This window comes from Gorilla gorilla, chromosome 2, assembly GCF_029281585.2.
Source record: "Gorilla gorilla gorilla isolate KB3781 chromosome 2, NHGRI_mGorGor1-v2.1_pri, whole genome shotgun sequence".
In the NCBI taxonomy this organism is placed as follows: domain Eukaryota; kingdom Metazoa; phylum Chordata; class Mammalia; order Primates; family Hominidae; genus Gorilla; species Gorilla gorilla.
The window spans coordinates 167,364,074-167,382,945 of record NC_086017.1 but is presented as its reverse complement, the minus strand read 5'-3'; the positions used below and the strand labels follow the sequence as shown (position 1 = coordinate 167,382,945).

Here is an 18,872-nt window from a genome sequence, read left to right as displayed (position 1 = left end):
GGCTTGTTTCCTATCTCCTTTGGGTCTTTATTTAGACAGCATCTTCTCAGCGAGACCTTCCTTGACAGCCCTATTTATACTTGCAGCCCCCTGTTCTCCCATATCCTCCATTCTGGTTTTATTTTTCTTCTTCTTAGCACTTACCAGTATCTAATATGTTACATATTTAAATTGTTATAATGACAATGATTATTATTTTCTGTACTCTCGGCTACTCACATAAGCTCCACAGGAGCAAAGACATTTATCTGTTTTATTCATTCCCCTTTGTGCCCCAAAAGGTGTCTAAAACAGTACCTGGCAGATTTCAGTGCAGAACTATTATTTTTTGAAAGAATCTAAGAGTTGGACCTTGAGATTTCATACTTCTGCAAGGCATGGACCATCCTCTAGAAGAGGTATAATAATCCACAGGTATAATAATCCAAGGTATCATAATCCACACGGCCTCTCAGCTCAAGGAAAGGAATTCAGAAAGGAAGGGGAAAAAAATGAAAGAAAACTTTCTCTACTATTTCTGTGTTTTTCTGAAAATTGAATACTTTTATATTCCAATTTTATTTTTAGAATGGTGACTAAGGCATTTTAGTATTTCTATATTACTATCAGCCCTTCATTCTTTCCAAATGGTTTATAAAACCTTAATAATACATTTTATTTTAAAAATCACAGCCCCAGATTAAAATTCCTATACACTTGGGGAAAATATTATTGTCTCACTTTGGAGTGAAAAACCACCTTTGCATTTCTGCCTTGTGGACATCCACAAAGATAGGAAGAGTAATTCTACGCCTTCATCTGGCGTGGGCTTCTGTGCATTGATCAGTAGTAAAAGTTCTGGCCATATCCTTGCCCTCTTGGCCAAGCCTGTAGTTTAGCTGGGAAATTGTGTTTATTCTTATAGATCAAGAAACAAGAAACTAATTGGCCTGCCTGTGCGAAAGCATCAGGACAGAAGCAAATAAGAGCCTGTCTAAAGGTCTAGCTCCCTGGACTTTGAAATCCAAAACAGAAGTACAAGTAAGTATCTGGTATTTCTTTGTTGAAGGGCAAATTAATATTTATCAGAATTCAGTATAGTTTGATCTACATTTTAACTTCATTTTCATATGTTCACCACCCATGTAAAACAAATCTACATTTCTACTTAACCAATGGGGGTGAGAGTTTATATGAAGGGAGGGGTTAGGAGGCAAATTATTAATCTAACTTCCTTTTTTCAGGTGGCTAATGCTTACTATTACTTTCTAAGTAATATTATTTAGATGATATTTAGATATTTAGCTGAAGAAGTGTTTGATGTTGAATAAGGGATACATACACGGGAAAATAACATTAGATTCAAAAACAATATAATTATTAATGTTGACGAAGAGTCAAACTCTGTAAAATATGAGAAGAGATTTATTCTGAGCCAAATATGAATGACCATGGCCCACGACACAGCCCTCAGCCTGAGAACATGTGCCCAAGGTGGTTGGGGTACAGCTTGGTTTTATACATTTTAGGAAGGCATGAGACATCAATCAAATACATTTAAGAAATACATTGATTTGCTTCAGAAAGGCAGGACAACTCAAAGTGGGGGCTTCCAGGCTATAGGTAAATTTAAACATCTTCTGGTTGGCAATTGGTTGAGTTTATCTGAAGACCTGGGATTAATGGAAAGGAATGTTCTGGTTAAGGTAAAGGATTGTGAAAACCAAGTTTTATTGTGCAGAGGAATCGCTTAGGTAGCGGACTTCAGAGAGAGAGCGGGTTGTAAAATGTTTCTTATAAGACCCAAAAGGGTGCCTAGCTCTTAGCTGATTATCTCCTGGAGCTAGGAAGGAAGGAAGGAAGAAAGAAAGGAAGGAAGGAAGGAAGGAAGGAAGGAAGGAAGGAAGGAAGGAAGGAAGGAAGGAAGGAAGGAAGGAGGGAAGAAGAGAAGAAGGGAAGAAGGGAGGAAGGAAGGAAGGGAGGGAGGAAGGGAGGGAGGAGGGAGGAAGGAGGGAGGGAGGGAGGGGAGGGGAGGGGAGGGAAGAAAGGGGATTCTCTATAGAATGTGGATTTTTCCCACAAGAGATTTTGTAGGGCAATTTCAAGGCATGGCAAGGAAATATATTTTGGGGTAAAACGTTTTTTATTTTCTTCCTTGTTATGCCAGAGTCAGATTGGAAAGTAAGTCATGATATACAGAGTCAAATAAAACCCATCTGATGAGAATGTATGGTTTGTAGGACATGACTCCCCAGACCCCTTAGATAGAAGTTTGGGCAAAATAAAAAATCAGAGCTTACTCCTCATTAATGTACAGGAAAAGAAAAGTAATCATATGTGATTACAAGTAATCCCAGCTCAACTGTGGTCAAAATGATGCAAGTCTTGAATATTGCTGTAATCAAACTGAAGATAAATCTGTAAGAGGAGGATAGAAAGGGTACACCTGTGCACCACAGCAAGAGGAGGAGAGAAAGCTATCATACCCCAAATCATCAACACAGAAGTTACAAACAGATCCATCTAAGAGTAAAAGGCAGTTTTCTCCAGAAGAGAGAAAAGAGGGAGGCTGAAGACTGTTTCTCCCAACAGATCCTCAGGATGTGTTGACTCTCTAAAGTGTGTGCATACAATTGTAATGCAAACTTTTTGTAAAAGTAAATAAACCTTTTTACTGATATATACATACAGAAGATACACAATCATATGTAATTCTCACAAATAAACATATCCTGTATCTACTACTTAGATCAGAGAGCTTCTGACTTCTTCTTAAGAAAAACCACTCCCTGCATTCCTATTCTTTATCTCATCATCCCTCTTGTTTACTTCATAGCACAAGCTGTGTGTGTATATTTATTTGGATGTTGACATCTTTTTTTTCTCTCTCTCTCTCTCTCATTTAAATTCCACAAGTCAAGCTCCTTGCCTTTATTAATTGTTTTATACCCAGTGTCACTGTATATTACACACAACAATCTATCTCTGAATAAATGCAGCCATATGTTGCTTAGTAACAGAGATACATTCTGAGAAATGTATCATTAGGCAATTTGTCATGTCATTGTGTAAACATCATAGATTGCACTTACACAGACCTAAATGGCATAGCCCACTACACACCTAGGCTATATGGTACATCTCATGGCTCCTAGACTACAAACCTGTGCAGCATGTTACTCTACTGAATACCATAGGCAATTGTAACACAATGGTAAGTATTTGTGTATCTAAACATAAAAAGGTACAGCACAAATATAGTCTTATGAGACCATGATCATATATGTGGTCTGTCATTGCCTGAAACGTCATTATGTGGTACATGACTGTACTGTTAAATGAATAGATAAATGAACACAAGGCCACAAATATGATAAAATGGTGCAGCCATTAAGAAACTTAAAACTGGATGATAACAATTCTAAGTATTCTTTTGCCTCATGCTCTTTGGATGTCAAGCTTATATAATAAAAAATAAGCCTGTGAGCTTATCTTTACAAGTAGAACATTCAGCACCAGGCCTGAAACATAATGAAACAATCAATAAATATGTGTTAGATGTCTAACTAAATGTTTTCCCATACTATACCAACTATCACAGTTTGAGACACAGGCTCTTCCTACATAGGAATGTGGTCTTCTCTTAAAAAAAAAAAAACTTTTTAAATTATAATTGCAGGGTTGGCAATATCTTGCTAGCCAAACAAGTACCTCTAGGCACAGCTGCTATTTACCAACACCCAACTGGAGAGGAAGCAAGGAATTAGCACAGTCAAAACTGGAAGGTCTTCGATATATTTCTGTGTTAATCCATTGTCTCTCTTCTCTGTACCCCTCTCCATACCCCTCATTTAAGACCTCTAGTGCCTCCTGCTTTTCTGAGCCCATCTTCTTACCAGCTTAGGAAATGACTCTACATCATCTTACTCCTCCATTGATTACACTTCAGGATGAATAAGTGTTGTCATTTCCATTAAGGCATCCAACATAATTGTGTCCCATCTTTTATCTGTAACCACATGATATGGTTTCAATTTGTGTCCCTGCCCAAATCTCATGTAGAATTGTAATCCCCAAGGTTGGAGGAGGCGCCTGGTGGGAGGATACTGGGTCAAGGGGACAGATTCTCCTTTGCTGGTCTCTTGACTGTAAGTGAATTCTCACAGATCTGTGAGGTGTGTAGCACCTCTCCTCACTCTCTTCCTCCTGCTCTGGCCATGTAAGCTGTGCCTTCCACCATAATTATAAGTTTTCCAAGGCCTCCCCAGCCATGCTTCCTGTACAGCCTGCAGAACCACGAGCCAATTAAACCTCTTTTCTTTACAAATTACTCAGTCTCAGGTATTTCTTTATAGCAGTGTGAGAATGAACTAATACACCATAGAAAGAAAAATAGTCTTGTTCTTTTTAAAACAGAGTTTCAAACCTCTCCCTCAAAAAGACTGTGTTCAGGGCTGAGACCCCTCAGAGGCTCCCCTTTACACACAAGGAAGAGGGGAATGATGCCTCTGGGGTATGTCTAGTGCCCTCTCCCCAAACTCCACACTAGAACAACACCTTCTCTCTGTGTAAACCCTAGTCTCCGCTGGGGTTCAGGTATGCCATGGAACTCAGAGGCGGGCTTGCCCAGAATCTTGACAGTGGGAAATAACCAGCCTGCAAAGGGCCATGTGGCCATAGACAGAAAACTGTCTGTGGAAGGAAAAATAGGGTGGTCAGAAGAGGAGAGCAATCCTGAGAATCACATAGTGGTTGTCACTGAGGTTTTCCTCTGATCTATCCCCCATTGACTCCAACCTAGGTCAAGGGTAAGAAAGGCCTGGAACTCAACCTGAACAAGCTATTTCACTTAAGACTCTGTAAACCTTTGGAGCCTTTCAGTGGAAGGCAACATGAGAAGGAGAGGTGCCCTCCCCACTTCCCACCTCCAAGCTCTAGCACATCTGCAGCGGTCTCTAGTGGAACATGATAGAACCCCGAAGAGGCAGGCTAGTGAGAAGGAAGAAACAGCAGACGCTGTGTGAAGGCTGACCAGGCTTGCTTTCGACCACACATGAGATGCATTTCAGGGACTTCCAGAAACGCTTGAGGAAACAACACAGGGGCTGGGATCTGTAACAGTCAAATGGAGGCAAAACCATCAACTGCTGCTCCTATGTTCAGAGCACACGGTAGGGCTGCAGACAAGAAGTGTACGGCTTTTTGTGAATCACAAAATCTAAGCTTTCAGCTACATCCCACCTCCTAATCAGCACTTGCTTCTTTTCTCCTCTCCCCTTCATCTGAAGACTGTGCACTATCTGAGGGCAAGGACAGCATCTGACTTCCCACCAACACAGTTACTGCCAAGGGGAGGTGCTCAATAAAGATGTGTGGAATGGAATGAATGAACAGAGGAATGGAATTGAACCAATTTGGTACAAGAAATTATTGTGCAAAATTTTAAGGTGGAAGACGTTTCTGATGTTTACTTCCAATGTATGCAACAAGAAGGTAAGTTTAAAACTGGATCCTACCACTTACCTGCTCTCTCTTCCCGTGCCTCTAGGATTCCACTGCTAAATGTGCAGATAATTCCCATATTCATTGCTGACTCAGTGTCTCTTTCTGACCTTGTATTGATGACATGGCAGAAAGGGCTGGAGGAGGAAAATCCATGTCTAAGCAGAACAGCTGTGAATGAGGAGGTCCCTCCTTAAGCACAGTTTGCCTAAACAGCTCTGAACCGGGATGGTGCCCTAAAAGGGCGTTTCCGGAGTTTAGGGTGAGAACTTACCACTGTGCCTGCTAGTAGGGGCCTTGAGCCTGTTACATGAAGAGGAGAATCATTTGGTGAGTGACTGGGGTTTAGATTTAAGCATCCCTGTTTACTAACTGCATGACCAGGAACAAATTTCCTAACTTCTCTGGGTCTCATTTGCCTTCTTTCTTGAAGTATAATAATGTCGACTTAACCTACATCACCTATTGTTGAATCAAACAAGAGAATCATATACTAATTTGCATATAAAAATAGTACACACACACTAGATTCAGACTATCATGAGAAAAGACAATTCTCACTGAAATCGGAGAGAAAGTCTTTTTTAGTTGCTTGGAATTGTCCCACTTTATTGCAACATTGATTGTGATTTCAAACACTTTTTTTTCTAAGTCAAACTTTCAGGGCCTATTAAATACCTTTGAGAACAATGTCCTTTGTCTTTGCTTTTTAAATTAGTTTCATTCTTGCAAATGGCCAGTCGTTTCAGAACTATCAAAAGGAGTTCACGTTGTAAAAGTATAAAAAAGAACTTTTTCCTTGCATTAGTTACTGATGAGCGGAGTAATGGCCTACATTTGTTCACACAAAGACCTAATGGATAACTTTTTAAAAACAACATTGTGACGAAGAAGTAGTTAGATTTAGAAACCATTAAATATTATAGAATAACCCGAAAGCACTTAATCATCATGTAGCTTTGTAAAAAATCTATAGTTGGAATTCATTCTTCATATGCTTTTATTTCTATGGAATCCTTACAAGCTCCAGGCTGTGTGTTTTTTACTTTTAGTAAATGTTTATCCGTTATGTCTGTGTCATAGTCCACCATGGTTTGATTTGCCCCAAAGTCAAAATACTCTCTTGGTCATTGTGCACAGAATTAATCAAGACTGACAGGACTATTAATGGTGCTTATCGCTTACACAAGAGAGAGGAGGAGTGCTGGGCTTGGCTGTGGGGTGTTTTCTGAAACTGGAATAAAAGGATCACCGCCAAAACATGGAAAGTTGTTCACAAGCTTTGCAGATGAGCTTTTCTTTTCTTTTTTCTTTTTCTTGATTTCAATAGGTTTTTGGGGAACAGGTGGTACTTGGTTACATGAATAAGTTCTTTAGCGGTGATTTCTGAGATTTTTGTCTGTTAACCCTGCTGATTATTTCTTTTGCTGTGCAGGAGCTTTTTAGTTTAATTAAGTCCCATCTATTTCTCTTTGTTTTTGGTGCATTTGCTTTTGGGTTCTTGGTCATGACGTCTTGTCTAAGCCAATGTCTAGAAGGTTTTTTGATGTTATCTTCTAGAATTTTTAAGGTTTCAGATCTTAAATTTAAGTCTTTGATCCATCTTGAGTTGATTTTTGTATGAGGTGAGAGATAGATATCTAGTTTCATTCTTCTACATGTAGCTAGCCAATTATCCCAGCACCGTTTGTTGAGTAGGGTATCCTTTCCCCACTTTATGTTTTTATTTGCTTTGTCAAGATCAGTTGACTGTATTTGGCTTAATTTCTGGGTTCTCTATTCTGTTCCACTGGTCTATGTGCCAATTTTTATACCAGTATAATGCTGTTTTGGTGACTGTGGCCTTACAGTATAGTTTGAAGTCAGGTAATGTGATGCCTCTAGTTTTGTTCCTTTTGCTTAGTCTTGCTTTGGCTCTGTGGGCTCTTTTTTGGTTCCATATGAATTTTAGGACTTTTTTTCTAGTTCTATGAGAAATGATGGTGGTGTTTTGATGGGAATTGCAATGAATTTATAGATTGCTTTTGGCAGTATGGTCATTTTCACAATATTGAATCCATGAGCATGGGATGTGTTTCCATTTGTATGTCATCTATGTTTTCTTTCAGCAGTGTTTTGTAATTTTCCTTGCAGACGTCTTTCAAGTCCTTGGTTAGGTATATTCCTATGTATTTTATTATTATTATTTTTTGCAGCTATCGTGAAAGGAGTTGAGTTCTTGATTTGATTCTCAGCTTGGTCGCTGTTGGTATACAGCAGAGCTACTGATTTGTGTGCATTAATTTTGTATTCTGAAATTTGCTGAATACATTTACCAGTTCTAGGAGCTTTTTGGATGAGTCTTTAGGTTTTTCTAGGTATACAATCATATCATCAGCAAACAGTGACAGTTTGACCTCGTCTTTACCAATTTGGACGCCCTTTATTTCTTTCTCTTGTCTGATTGCTCTGGCTAGGACTACCAGTACTATGTTGAGTAGAAGTGGTGAAAGTGGGCATCCTTGTCTTGTTCCAGTTCTCAGGGGGAATGCTTTAAAATTTTCCCTGTTCAGTATAATATTGGCTGTGGGTTTGTCATAGATGGCTTTTATTACCTTAACGTTTGTCCCTTCTATGCCGATTTTGCTGAGGATTTTAATCATAAAGCAATGTTGGATTTTTGTCAAATGCTTTTTCTGCATCTATTGAGAAGGTCATGTGATTTTTGTTTTTAATTTTGTTTGTGTGGTGTTTCACATTTATTGACTTGTGTATGTTAAACCATCCCTGAATCCCTGGTTTGAAACCACTTGATCATGGTAAATTAACTTTTTGATATGTTGTTGGACTTGGTTCCCTAGCATTTTCTTTGAGGATTTTGCATCTGTGTTCATCAGGGATATTGGTCTGTAGTTTTCTTTTTTTGTTATGTCTTTCCCTGGTTTTGGTATTAGGGTGATTTTGGCTTCCTAGAATGATTTAGGGAGGATTTCCTCTTTCTCTTTTGGAATAGTGTCAATAGGATTGGTACCAATTCTTCTTTGAATGTCTGATACAATTCAGCTGTGAATCAGTCTGGTCCTGAACTTTTTTTTGTTGACAATTGTTAAATTACCATTTCAATCTCACTGTGTGTTATTGTTATGTTCAGAGATTTTATATCTTCCTCATTTAATCCAGGAGGTTATTTCTCCAGGAATTTCTCCATCTCCTCTAGGTTTTCTAGTTTATGCATGTAAAGGTGTTCATAGCAGCCTTGAATAATGTTTTGTATTTATGTGGTATGAGTTGTAATATCCCCCATTTCATTTCTAATGGAGCTTATTTGGATCTTCTCTCTTCTCGGTTAATCTCTCTAATGGTCTATCAATTTTATTTATCTTTTCAAAGAATCAGCTTTCTGTTTCATTTATCTTTTGTATTTACATTGTTGTTTGTTTCAATTTCATTTAGTTCTGCTCTGATCATTGTTATTTCTTTTCTTCTGCTGGGTTTGGGTTTGAATTGTCCTTGTTTCTCCAGCTCTGTGAGGTAAGAACTTAGATTTGAGAGGTGACAGCATGCTGGCAGCCCTCGCAGCCCTCGCTCACTCTCGGCGCCTCCTCAGCCTTGGCGCCCACTCTGGCTGTGCTTGAAGAGCCCTTCAGCCCGCCGCTGCACTGTGGGAGTCCCTTTCTGGGCTGGCCAAGGCCGGAGCCGGCTCCCTCAGCTTGCAGGGAGGTGTGGCGGGAGAGGCACAGGCGGAAACCGGGGCTGCGTGCAGTGCTTGCAGGCCAGCACGAGTTCCGGGTGGGCGTGGGCTCAGTGGGCCCCGCACTCAGAGCGGCCGGCTGGCTGGCCCCGCTGGCCCCAGGCAGTGAGAGGCTTAGCACCCAGGCCAGCAGCTGTGGAGGGTGTGCCGGGTCCCCCAGCAGTGCTGGCCCACTGGCGCTGCGCTTGATTTCTCGCCTGGCCTTAGCTGCCTCCCCGCGGGGCAGGGCTCAGGACATGCAGCCCGCCATGCCTGAGTCTCACATCCCCCCCAACCAACTGCCCTGGGCTCCTGCGTGGCCTGAGCCTCCCTGATGAGTGCTGCCCCCTGCTCCACGGAGCCCGGTCCCATCAACCACCCAAGGGCTGAGGAGTGCAGGCACATGGCGCAGGACTGGCAGGCAGCTTCACCTGTGCCCCAGTGCGGGATACACTGGGTGAAGCCAGCTGGGCTCCTGAGTCTGATGGGGACTTGGAGAACCTTTATGTCTAGCTAGGGGATTGTGAATACACCAATCAGCACCCTGTATCTAGCTCAAGGTTTGTAAACACACCAATCAGCACCCTGTGTCTAGCTCAGGGTCTGTGGATGCACCAATCAGCGCTCTGTGTCTAGCTGATCTGGTGGGAACTTGGAGAACATTTATGTCTAGCGAAGGGATTGTAAATACACCAATCAGCACTCTGTATCTAGCTCAAGGTTTGTAAATGCACCAATCAGCACCCTGTGTCTAGCTCCAGGTTTGTAAATACACCAATGAGTACTCTGTGTCTAGCTAATCTAGTGGGGACTTGGAGCACTTTTGTGTCTAGCTCAGGGATTGTAAATGCACCAATCAGCACCCTGTCAAAATGGACCAATCAGCTCTCTGTAAAACAGACTAATCAGCTCTCTGTAAAATGGACCAATCAGCAGGATGTGGGTAGGGCCAGATAAGAGAATAAAACCAGGCTGCCCAAGCCAGCAATGGCAATCTGCTCGGGTCCCCTTCCACACTGTGGAAGCTTTGTTCTTTCACTCTTTGCAATAAATCTTGCTGCTGCTCTCTCTTTGGGTCCACACTGCCTTTATGAGCTGTAACACTCACCGCGAAGGTCTGCAGCTTCACTCCTGAAGCCAGCGAGACCATGAACCCACCAGAAGGAAGAAACTCTGAACACATCTGAACAGCAGAAGGAACAAACTCCGGACACACTGCCTTTAAGAACTGTAACACTCACTGTGAGGGTCCGTGGCTTCATTCTTGAAGTCAGTGAGACCAAGAACCCACCAATTCCGAACACAGATTGTCTAATTGTGCTCTTTTAGACTTGTTGATGTAGGCATTTAATGCTATGAACTTTCCTCTTAGCACTGCTTTTGCTGTATCCCAGAGGTTTTGATAGGTTTTGTCACTATTATCATTCAGTTCAAACAATTTTTTAATTCCCATCTTGATTTCATTGTTGACCCAACAATCATTCAGGATCAGGTTATTTAATTTCCATATATTTGCATGGTTTTGAGGGTTCCTTTTGGAGTTGATTTCCAATTTTATTCCACTGTAGTCTGAGAGAGTACTTGATGAAATTTTGATTTTCTTAAATTTGCTGAGACTTGTTTTGTGGCCTATCATATTATCTATCTTGGAGAATGTTCCATGTGCTGATGAATAGAATGTATATTCTACAGTTGTTGGGTAGAATGTTCTGTAAATGTATCTGTCGAGTCAATTTGCTGTAGGGTATAGTTTAAGTCCATTGTTTCTCTGTTGACTTTCTGTCTTGATGACCTGTCTAGTGCTGTCAGTGGAGTGTTAGAGTCCCCCACTATTATGGTGTTGCTGTCTAGCTCATTTCTTAGGTATAGTAGTAATTGTTTTATAAATTTGGGAGCTCCAGTGTTAGATGCATGTATATTTAGAATTGTGATATTTTCTTGTTGGACTAGTTCTTTTATCATTATATAGTGTTCTTTGTCTTTTTTAACTGATGTTGCTTTAAAGTTTGTTTTGTCTGGTAGAAGAATAGCTACTTCTGCTCACTTTTAGCGTCCATTTGCAGGGAATATCTTCTTCCTGCCCCCCTTTACCTTAAGTTTATGTGAGTCCTCATATGTTAGGTGAGTCTACTGAAGATAGCAGAATTGGTTGGTGAATTCTTATCCATTCTGCCATTCTGTATCTTTTAAGCGGAGCATTTTAGGCCATTTACATTCAATGTTGATATTGAAACGTGAGGTACTATTCTATTCATCATGCTTTTTGTTGCCTGAATACCTTGTTTTGTTTTGTTTTTTAATTGTGTTATTGTTATATAGGTCCTGTGAGATTTATGCTTTAAGGAGATGCTATTCTGGTATATTTTGAGGATTTGTCTCAAGATTTAGTGCTCCATCTAGCAGTTCTTACAGTGCTGGCTTGGTAGTGGAAAATTCTGTCAGTGTTTGCTTGTCTGGAAAAGACTGTGTCTTTCCTTCATTTATGAAGCTTAGTTTTGCTGGACACAAAACTTTTTTTTTTTTTTTTTTTTTTTTTTTTTTTTTTTTGAGATGGAGTTTTGCTCTTTTCTCCCAGGCTGGAGTGTAATGTGATCTCAGCTCACTGCAACCTCCGCCTCCCAGATTCAAGCAATTCTCCCACCTCAGCCTCCCAAGTAGCTGTGATTACAGGCACCCACCACCATGTCCGGCTAATTTTTGTATTTTTAGTACAGACAGGGTTTCACCATGTTGACCAGGCTGGTCTCGAACTCCTGACCTCAGGTGATCCACCCGCCTCAGCCCTCAAAGTGCTGGGATTACAGGCGTGAGTCTCCACCATGCCCGGCCACAAAATTCTTGACTGATCATTATTTTGATGAAGGAGGCTAAAGATAGGACCCCAATCCCTTCTATGGTTTCTGCTGAGAAATCTCCTGTTAATCTGATAGGTTTTCCTTTATAGGTTACCTGATGCTTTTCCCTCACAGCTCTTAAGATTCTTTCCTTCAATATCGTGAAAATGGCCATACTGCCTAAGGTAATTTATTAATTTAGATTCAATGCTACCCCCGTCAAGCTACCAATGACTTTCTTCACAAAATTGGAAAAAACTACTTTAAAGTTCATATGGAACCAAAAGAGAGCCCACATAGCCAAGACAATCCTAAGCAAAAAGAACAAAGCTGGAGGCATCATGCTACCTGACTTCAAACTATACTACAAGGCTACAGTAACCAAAACAGCATGGTACTGGTACCAAAACAGAGATATAGACCAATGGAACAGAACAGAGGCCACAGAAATAACACCACACATCTACAACCATCTGATCTTTGACAAAACTGACAAAAACAAGCAATGGGGAAAGGACTCCCTATTTAATAAATGGTGCTGGGGAAACTGGCTATCCATATGTAGAAAGCTGAAACTGGATCCCTTCCTTACACCTTATATAAAAATTAAGTCAAGACAGATTAAAGACTTAAATGTAAGACCTCACACCATAAAAACCCTAGAAGAAAACCTAGGCAATACCATTCAGGACATAGGCATGGGCAAAGACTTCATGACTAAAACATCAAAAGCAATGGCAATAAAAGCCAAAATAGACAAATGGGATCTAATTAAACTAAAGAGCTTCTGCACAGCAAAAGAAACTGTCATCAGAGTAAACAGGCAACCTACAGAATGGGAGAAACTCTTTGCAATCTACCCATCTGACAAAGAGCTAATATCCGGAATCTACAAAGAACTTAAACAAATTTACAAGAAAAAATCAAAACTCCATCAAAAAGTGGGCAAAGGATATGAACAGACACTTCTCAAAAGTAGACATTTATGCAGCCAACAGACACACGAAAAAATGCTCATCATCACTGGTCATCAGAGAAATGCAAATCAAAACCACAATGAGATGCCATCTCATGCCAGTTAGAACGGCAATCATTAAAAAGTCAGGAAACAATAGATGCTGGAGAGGATGTGGAGAAATAGGAACACTTACACTGTTGGTGGGAGTGTAAGTTAGTTCAACCATTGTGGACGACAGTGTGGCGATTCCTCAAGGATCTAGAACTAGAAATACCATTTGACTCAGTGATCCCATTACTGTGTATATACCCAAATGATTATAAATCATGCTACTATAAGGACACATGCACATGTATATTTATTACAGCACTATTCACAATAGCAAAGACTTGGAACCAACCCAAATGTCCAACAATTATAGACTGGATAAAGAAAATGTGGCACATATACACCATGGAATACTATGCAGCCATAAAAAAGGATGAGTTCATGTCCTTTGCAGGGACATGGATGAAGCTGGAAACCATCATTCCAACCAAACTGTCACAAGGACAGAAAACCAAACACCGCATGTTCTCACTCATAGATGGGAGTCGAACAATGAGAACACATGGACACAGGGTGGGGAACATCACACACTGGGGCCTGTCAGGGGGTTAGGGGCTGGGGGAGGGATAGCATTAGGAGAAATACCTAATGTAAATGACGAGTTGATGGGTACAGCAAACCACCATGGCACAGGTTTACCTATGTAACAAACCTGCACGTTGTTCACATGTACCCTAGAACTTAAAGTATAATAATAATAATAATAAAAAGATTCTTTCCTTCGTTTTTGACTTTAGATAACCTGAGGACTATGTGCCCAGGTGATGACATTTTTGTGATTAATTTCCCACATGTTCTTTGAGCTTCTTGTATTTGCATGTCTACATCTCTAGCAAGGCTGGGAAGTTTTCCTCAATTATTCCCTCAAATATGTTTTCCAAACTTTCAGATTCCTCTTCTTCCTCGGGAACACCAATTATTCTTAGGTTTGGACATTTAACACAGTCCCAAATTTCTTGGAGGTTTTGTTCATTTTTTAAATTCTTTTTTCTTTGTCTTTGATGGATTAGGTTAATTCAAAAACCTCATCTTCAAGCTCTGAAGTTCTTTCTTCTGCTTGTTTGATTCTATTGCTGAGACTTTCCAGTGCATTTTGCATTTCTCTGAATGTGTCCTTGATTTCCAGAAGTTGTGATTCTATTTTATTTATGTTCTCTATTTCACTGAAGAAGTTTCATTTCATACCCTGTATCATGTTTTTGATTTTTTTTAAGTTGGACTTCACCTTTGTCTGATGCCTCCTTGGTTAGCCTAATAATTGACCTTCTGAATCCTTTTTCTGGCAATTAAGAGATTTTTTCTTGGTTTGGATCCATTGCTGGTGAGCTGGTATGATCTCTTCGGGGTGTAAATATCCTTGTTTTGTCATATTACCAGAACTGTTTTACTGATTCCTTCTCACTTGGGTAGACTGTCAGAGGGAAGACCTGAGATCAAGGGCTGCTGTTCAGGTTCTTTTGTCCCACAGAGTGCTCCCTTGATGTGGTGTTCTCCCCCTTCCCCTAGGAATGGGGCTTCCTGAAAGCCAAACTGCAGTGATTTTTATTTTTATTTTTTTATATATATTTATTTATTTATTTATTTATTTATTTATTTATTTATTTTTATTTAATTTATTTATTTATTTTGCTGTTCTGGGTCTAGCCACCCTGCAGAGCTACGGGACTCCAGGCTGGTACTGTGGAGTGTCTGCAAAGAGTCCTGTGATGTGATCTGTCTTCAGGTCTTGCAGCCATGGATACCAGCACCTGCTTCAGTGGAGGTAGCAGGGAAGTGAAGTGGACTCTGTAAGGGTCCTTGGTTGTGTATTTGTTTAGTGTGCTGGTTTTGTTTTCGTTGGCCTCCAGACAGGAGGTGACGCTTTTAAGAGTGCATCAGCTGCAGTCCTATAGGGATATGCAAATTTGCCCTAGGGACAACTGGTTAAGTATTCAGGTTTCTCAGGCAGTGGGCAGGGCTATAGAGCTACCAAAAGATTATAACCTTTGTCTTCAGCTGCCAGGGCAGGTAGAGAAAGACCACCAGTTAGGGGCTGGGATAGGCATGTCTGAGCTCAGCCTCTCCTTTGGCAGGGCTTGCTGTGGCTGCTGTGGGGGATGGCAATGTGGTTCCCAGTCCAGTGGAGTTATATTCGCAGGGGGATTATGGCTGCCTCTGCTGAGTCATACGGGTCACCAGGGAAGTGGGGAAAAGCCAGCGGTCACTGGCCTCACCCTGCTCTCACACAGCCCACAGTCCTGAAGGCCGGTCTCATTCCCACCATGTCCCCACAACAGCACCGAGTCTGGCAGCCGGTGACCAGGGCTGAGAACTTGCCCCAGACCAGGAGCCTCCCTGTGAAGAAAGCAAGCTGACTCACAGTTTTTCCACATTTCAGGGAGCCTGCAGCGGTGATTCTGTTCTTTCAGAGCGTCTGTGGATTCCCTCAGCTTTTCTGGTATGTTCCTGCGGTAGTTCTTGGAGCAAGTTTATGATGTGAGTCTCCACATATCACTCAGTCCATCAGAGTGGGAGCTACAAGCTAGTCCTGCCTCCTATTTGCCATCTTAATCCCTAGACTGGAGATTTTCAATTCCTGATACTGGCGTTACCTGTTCCAGGTAACTGGAGGTACACAACTCTCTGTTGTAAATGGGACATTATGACCAGCTTGTTTCCAGAGACACCATAACAGGTATTTGCCATCCCCTGGAGGGAGGCACAGGCATGTTAAATAATGAGCACTCTTTCTATATCAATAATAAATGCCAAAACAGCTCCAAGACTTTACATTTTTAAAATGACAAGAAGAAAATAAGCTCTATAGTCTCTACATCCCTGGAACTCAAGTAAGAAAAGAGTTCCTGATTTTCTTTGTTCATACTAAACCATAGTGAAAATGCAATGACTTCAAAAGAACAAAAATCTCTGAGAGTGAATGAGCTCATCAGGACAGCTTCTTTTTACTCAGGTCTTAAGAAAGTCATTTTTAAAACTAGGGAAATGATTTTTTTTCGTATATCACTCTAGTTTCCTGATTGCATGTCTCAAAACATAATGTGACATGAAACTTTAAATCATATTAACTTTTTTGTTGTTGTTGCTGTTGTTAACATATTTGGAAAAGAGAGGCCAAAGTAATAATAATCATGTCACCCAAATTAATAGCACAACATCTGGATTGCAACTTTTACAGATTCATCAGAACTGGAACCAGATGCACATTATTTTTGCTGACTCTGAACAATATTATTGTACTTTCTCTAAACATAGCAGTGGAGTCTGTTTGACGTGTAGGAATCTGCGGCATCATTACCTTGGGTGTAAAATGCTGTTTTCATGCCTTTGGCAAACATCAGTCACCTGGCCTTGACACTCTAATTTCATCTCTACAGCCTGCCTTGCCATTGTCAACAAATGGACCTGATTACACTTGTACGGTTCAACTCTAGTTGAAAAGAAAATAAGCCTCTGAACAAATAAGCATTTGTTCCTCCAGGTCAGTCATGTAAAACCTAAAATCACTTTATACTGGGGATGCTGATGGAAAGAACTCAGGTGCTGGACAAACAGATGTGGGCTTAAACTCTGCTCCACCACCCTCATGCTGGGCAACTGGCAGCAATTTTCTCAATTTCTTTGAGAGTCAATTTCCTCATCTGTCAAGCAGGGATAAAACTACCTAATTGTCCAAAAGTAGGGGAATTTAAAGGAGAAAATGAGTTAAAAGCCCAGTGTCTGGCACTAAGTAGGGACTACTGAATGTTCCTCTTGCCCCCATCCCACCCTATCTTCCCCCAGAGTCTACTCTGCCTCATTCATGCACAGGGTTAGTACTAGACAGTCTTTCTTAACAACGGTTTTGTCAAATGTTATTCATTCTAGTTTGGGCGGAAAACCTAAGGACCAGATAAACAAGTTATCTACCTTATTTCCAACCATCTCTTCAGTGCCTAGAACTGTTCACAAAACATTTAGGCACTCAGAAAACATTTGAAGAATGACGGAATGTAATTGCAAGCCCAGGACCACCCAAGGTTGCCTGGAAACATGGCATGCCTATGTTCATGCCAGCTTTCAGCAGCAATCTGCAGCAGCCAGTAGTTCTCACCATCAGAGACCTTTTAAATCTTCATTTCCCATCTACCTCCTCCCTATAAATACTAGAAATAATGATTTCATCTACAACTAATCAAGGGCTTGGATCAGCATGAAGTAGCTAAGGTTACCATCCTTAGTTAATCAAATTCCAGCTTGAAATAAGTAAGATTCTATTTCATTAACGTATTGCCTAAGTTAAAATAATAAAAGTCAGCAGACCTCAACAGTGCTTCTGAGGATCTGCGAGGGCCAGGAGACCCCAAATTTGTAGCTACCCACTATATCCAAAGGCTTTTCCAGAAGCAAAGCAAAATCTTGAACTGTGTTACGTTGAACCATATGAAATTGTGATTTTTGTATTTTGAAAATGGTCCTATGTCAGCAATTTCATAAAAATCAATCTAATACCACACTGAGCACCAGCTAACAAACCCTGAGTGCTTTACTCTCCCACATAATGAAAGGAATTATGTCATCTCTCTCCTCGAAAAATCTTCCACGGCCACCCATTCTATATGAATCCCGTAGGCAGCAGTGGAGGCCATTCTTACCTCAGTTCAGCCTCTCTCTGATCCTTCCCTTTCTTCCTCCCCAGGTAGCCTGTGATGCCACTGCAGTGGTGGATGTTTCCTGAACACGCTGTGCATTTTCTCACCTCAGGGTCTTCAGTCAAGCTGCTGCATCTATGGGGAATTCCCTGTCTGTCTCTACCAACTGCCAAATGCTTGCTGATCTTTCAAGATGGAAGTGAAAGAACACTACCTCTCCTAAGCTTTCCCTAGTGCCTTCATGTACCACCATCCCCCAAGTCAAAATTTACCTCCACCACCTCAGCACTTTCATAACCTCTGCGTGACCTCTACTTTAGGACGAAATAAAACTTATCTTGTTCTATTAACTGGACGTATAGGTTTAATTCCCCAACAGATTTTAAGGCCTACAAGAAGAAACTAAATTTATCCATCTCACGTCTCTTATACTGCACACATACTAGGAGGTCATTACATGTCAATTGAATTGAGTGATGCTTGCGGGCCACTGGTAACTCTCCATGACTTATGCCTTGCTCAAGAGCGTAGGTTTTGTTTGACTCCCACCTCTGCCATTAATATCTGAATACATTCTGCAAGTTACCTAACTTCCATAACTTCTCTTTTCTCATCTCAAACAAATGAGCTAATAGTCCCTACTTCTCAGAATTGTCATAAAAATTAAATGAAATAATGTAGAAAACATACTTAGCCTGTCATGAAGTAGGCACTCAGAAATGAGAACAATTACAATTTAGTTACTCTTATAATAATTATGATTATCTGTTTAACAATTAACTCATAGGTAATAGGTTTAAAGAAAGAATAATGCTAGAAGTGGATAAGGAATAGACATTTCCAAGGAAGGCTGTACACCCTGAAAGACCAGAGTGTGAAGATCCTGCTTGTGGCGGGCGACAGCCTGATGTGTTTGGTGCAAACACATCAATCCCACTATCCCCTGGTGACAAGAATGAATGTTTCAACCTTTATCACACTCACTGGGAAGACATGACTAGATTGGAACTTTTGAGAAATTAGAGTTTTGGCTTCAATTGAGCTGTGAAAACTTGTTAAATCATTTCATTCTGTTACCATTCAAGAATATGGACGGGTGGTTTCCTGATCCTTTCCAGCCTGTAGATGGCCTTGGAATCATTTAGCTGAATGCC

At 40.8% G+C, this 18,872-nt stretch overlaps 1 protein-coding gene and 1 long non-coding RNA gene across 4 annotated transcripts in view; one reads left to right on the top strand and one right to left on the bottom strand.

Moving 5' to 3' along the window:
- KCNAB1 (potassium voltage-gated channel subfamily A regulatory beta subunit 1) overlaps nt 1-18,872 on the bottom strand; it is a 494,315-nt gene that overhangs the window by 303,747 nt on the left and 171,696 nt on the right. The window lies entirely within an intron of this gene.
- On the top strand, nt 5,617-17,991 carry LOC109026292 (uncharacterized). Its single transcript, XR_002005275.3, has 4 exons — nt 5,617-5,811; nt 15,468-15,527; nt 16,465-16,568; nt 17,766-17,991. It is a non-coding gene; the product is annotated as an uncharacterized lncRNA (long non-coding RNA).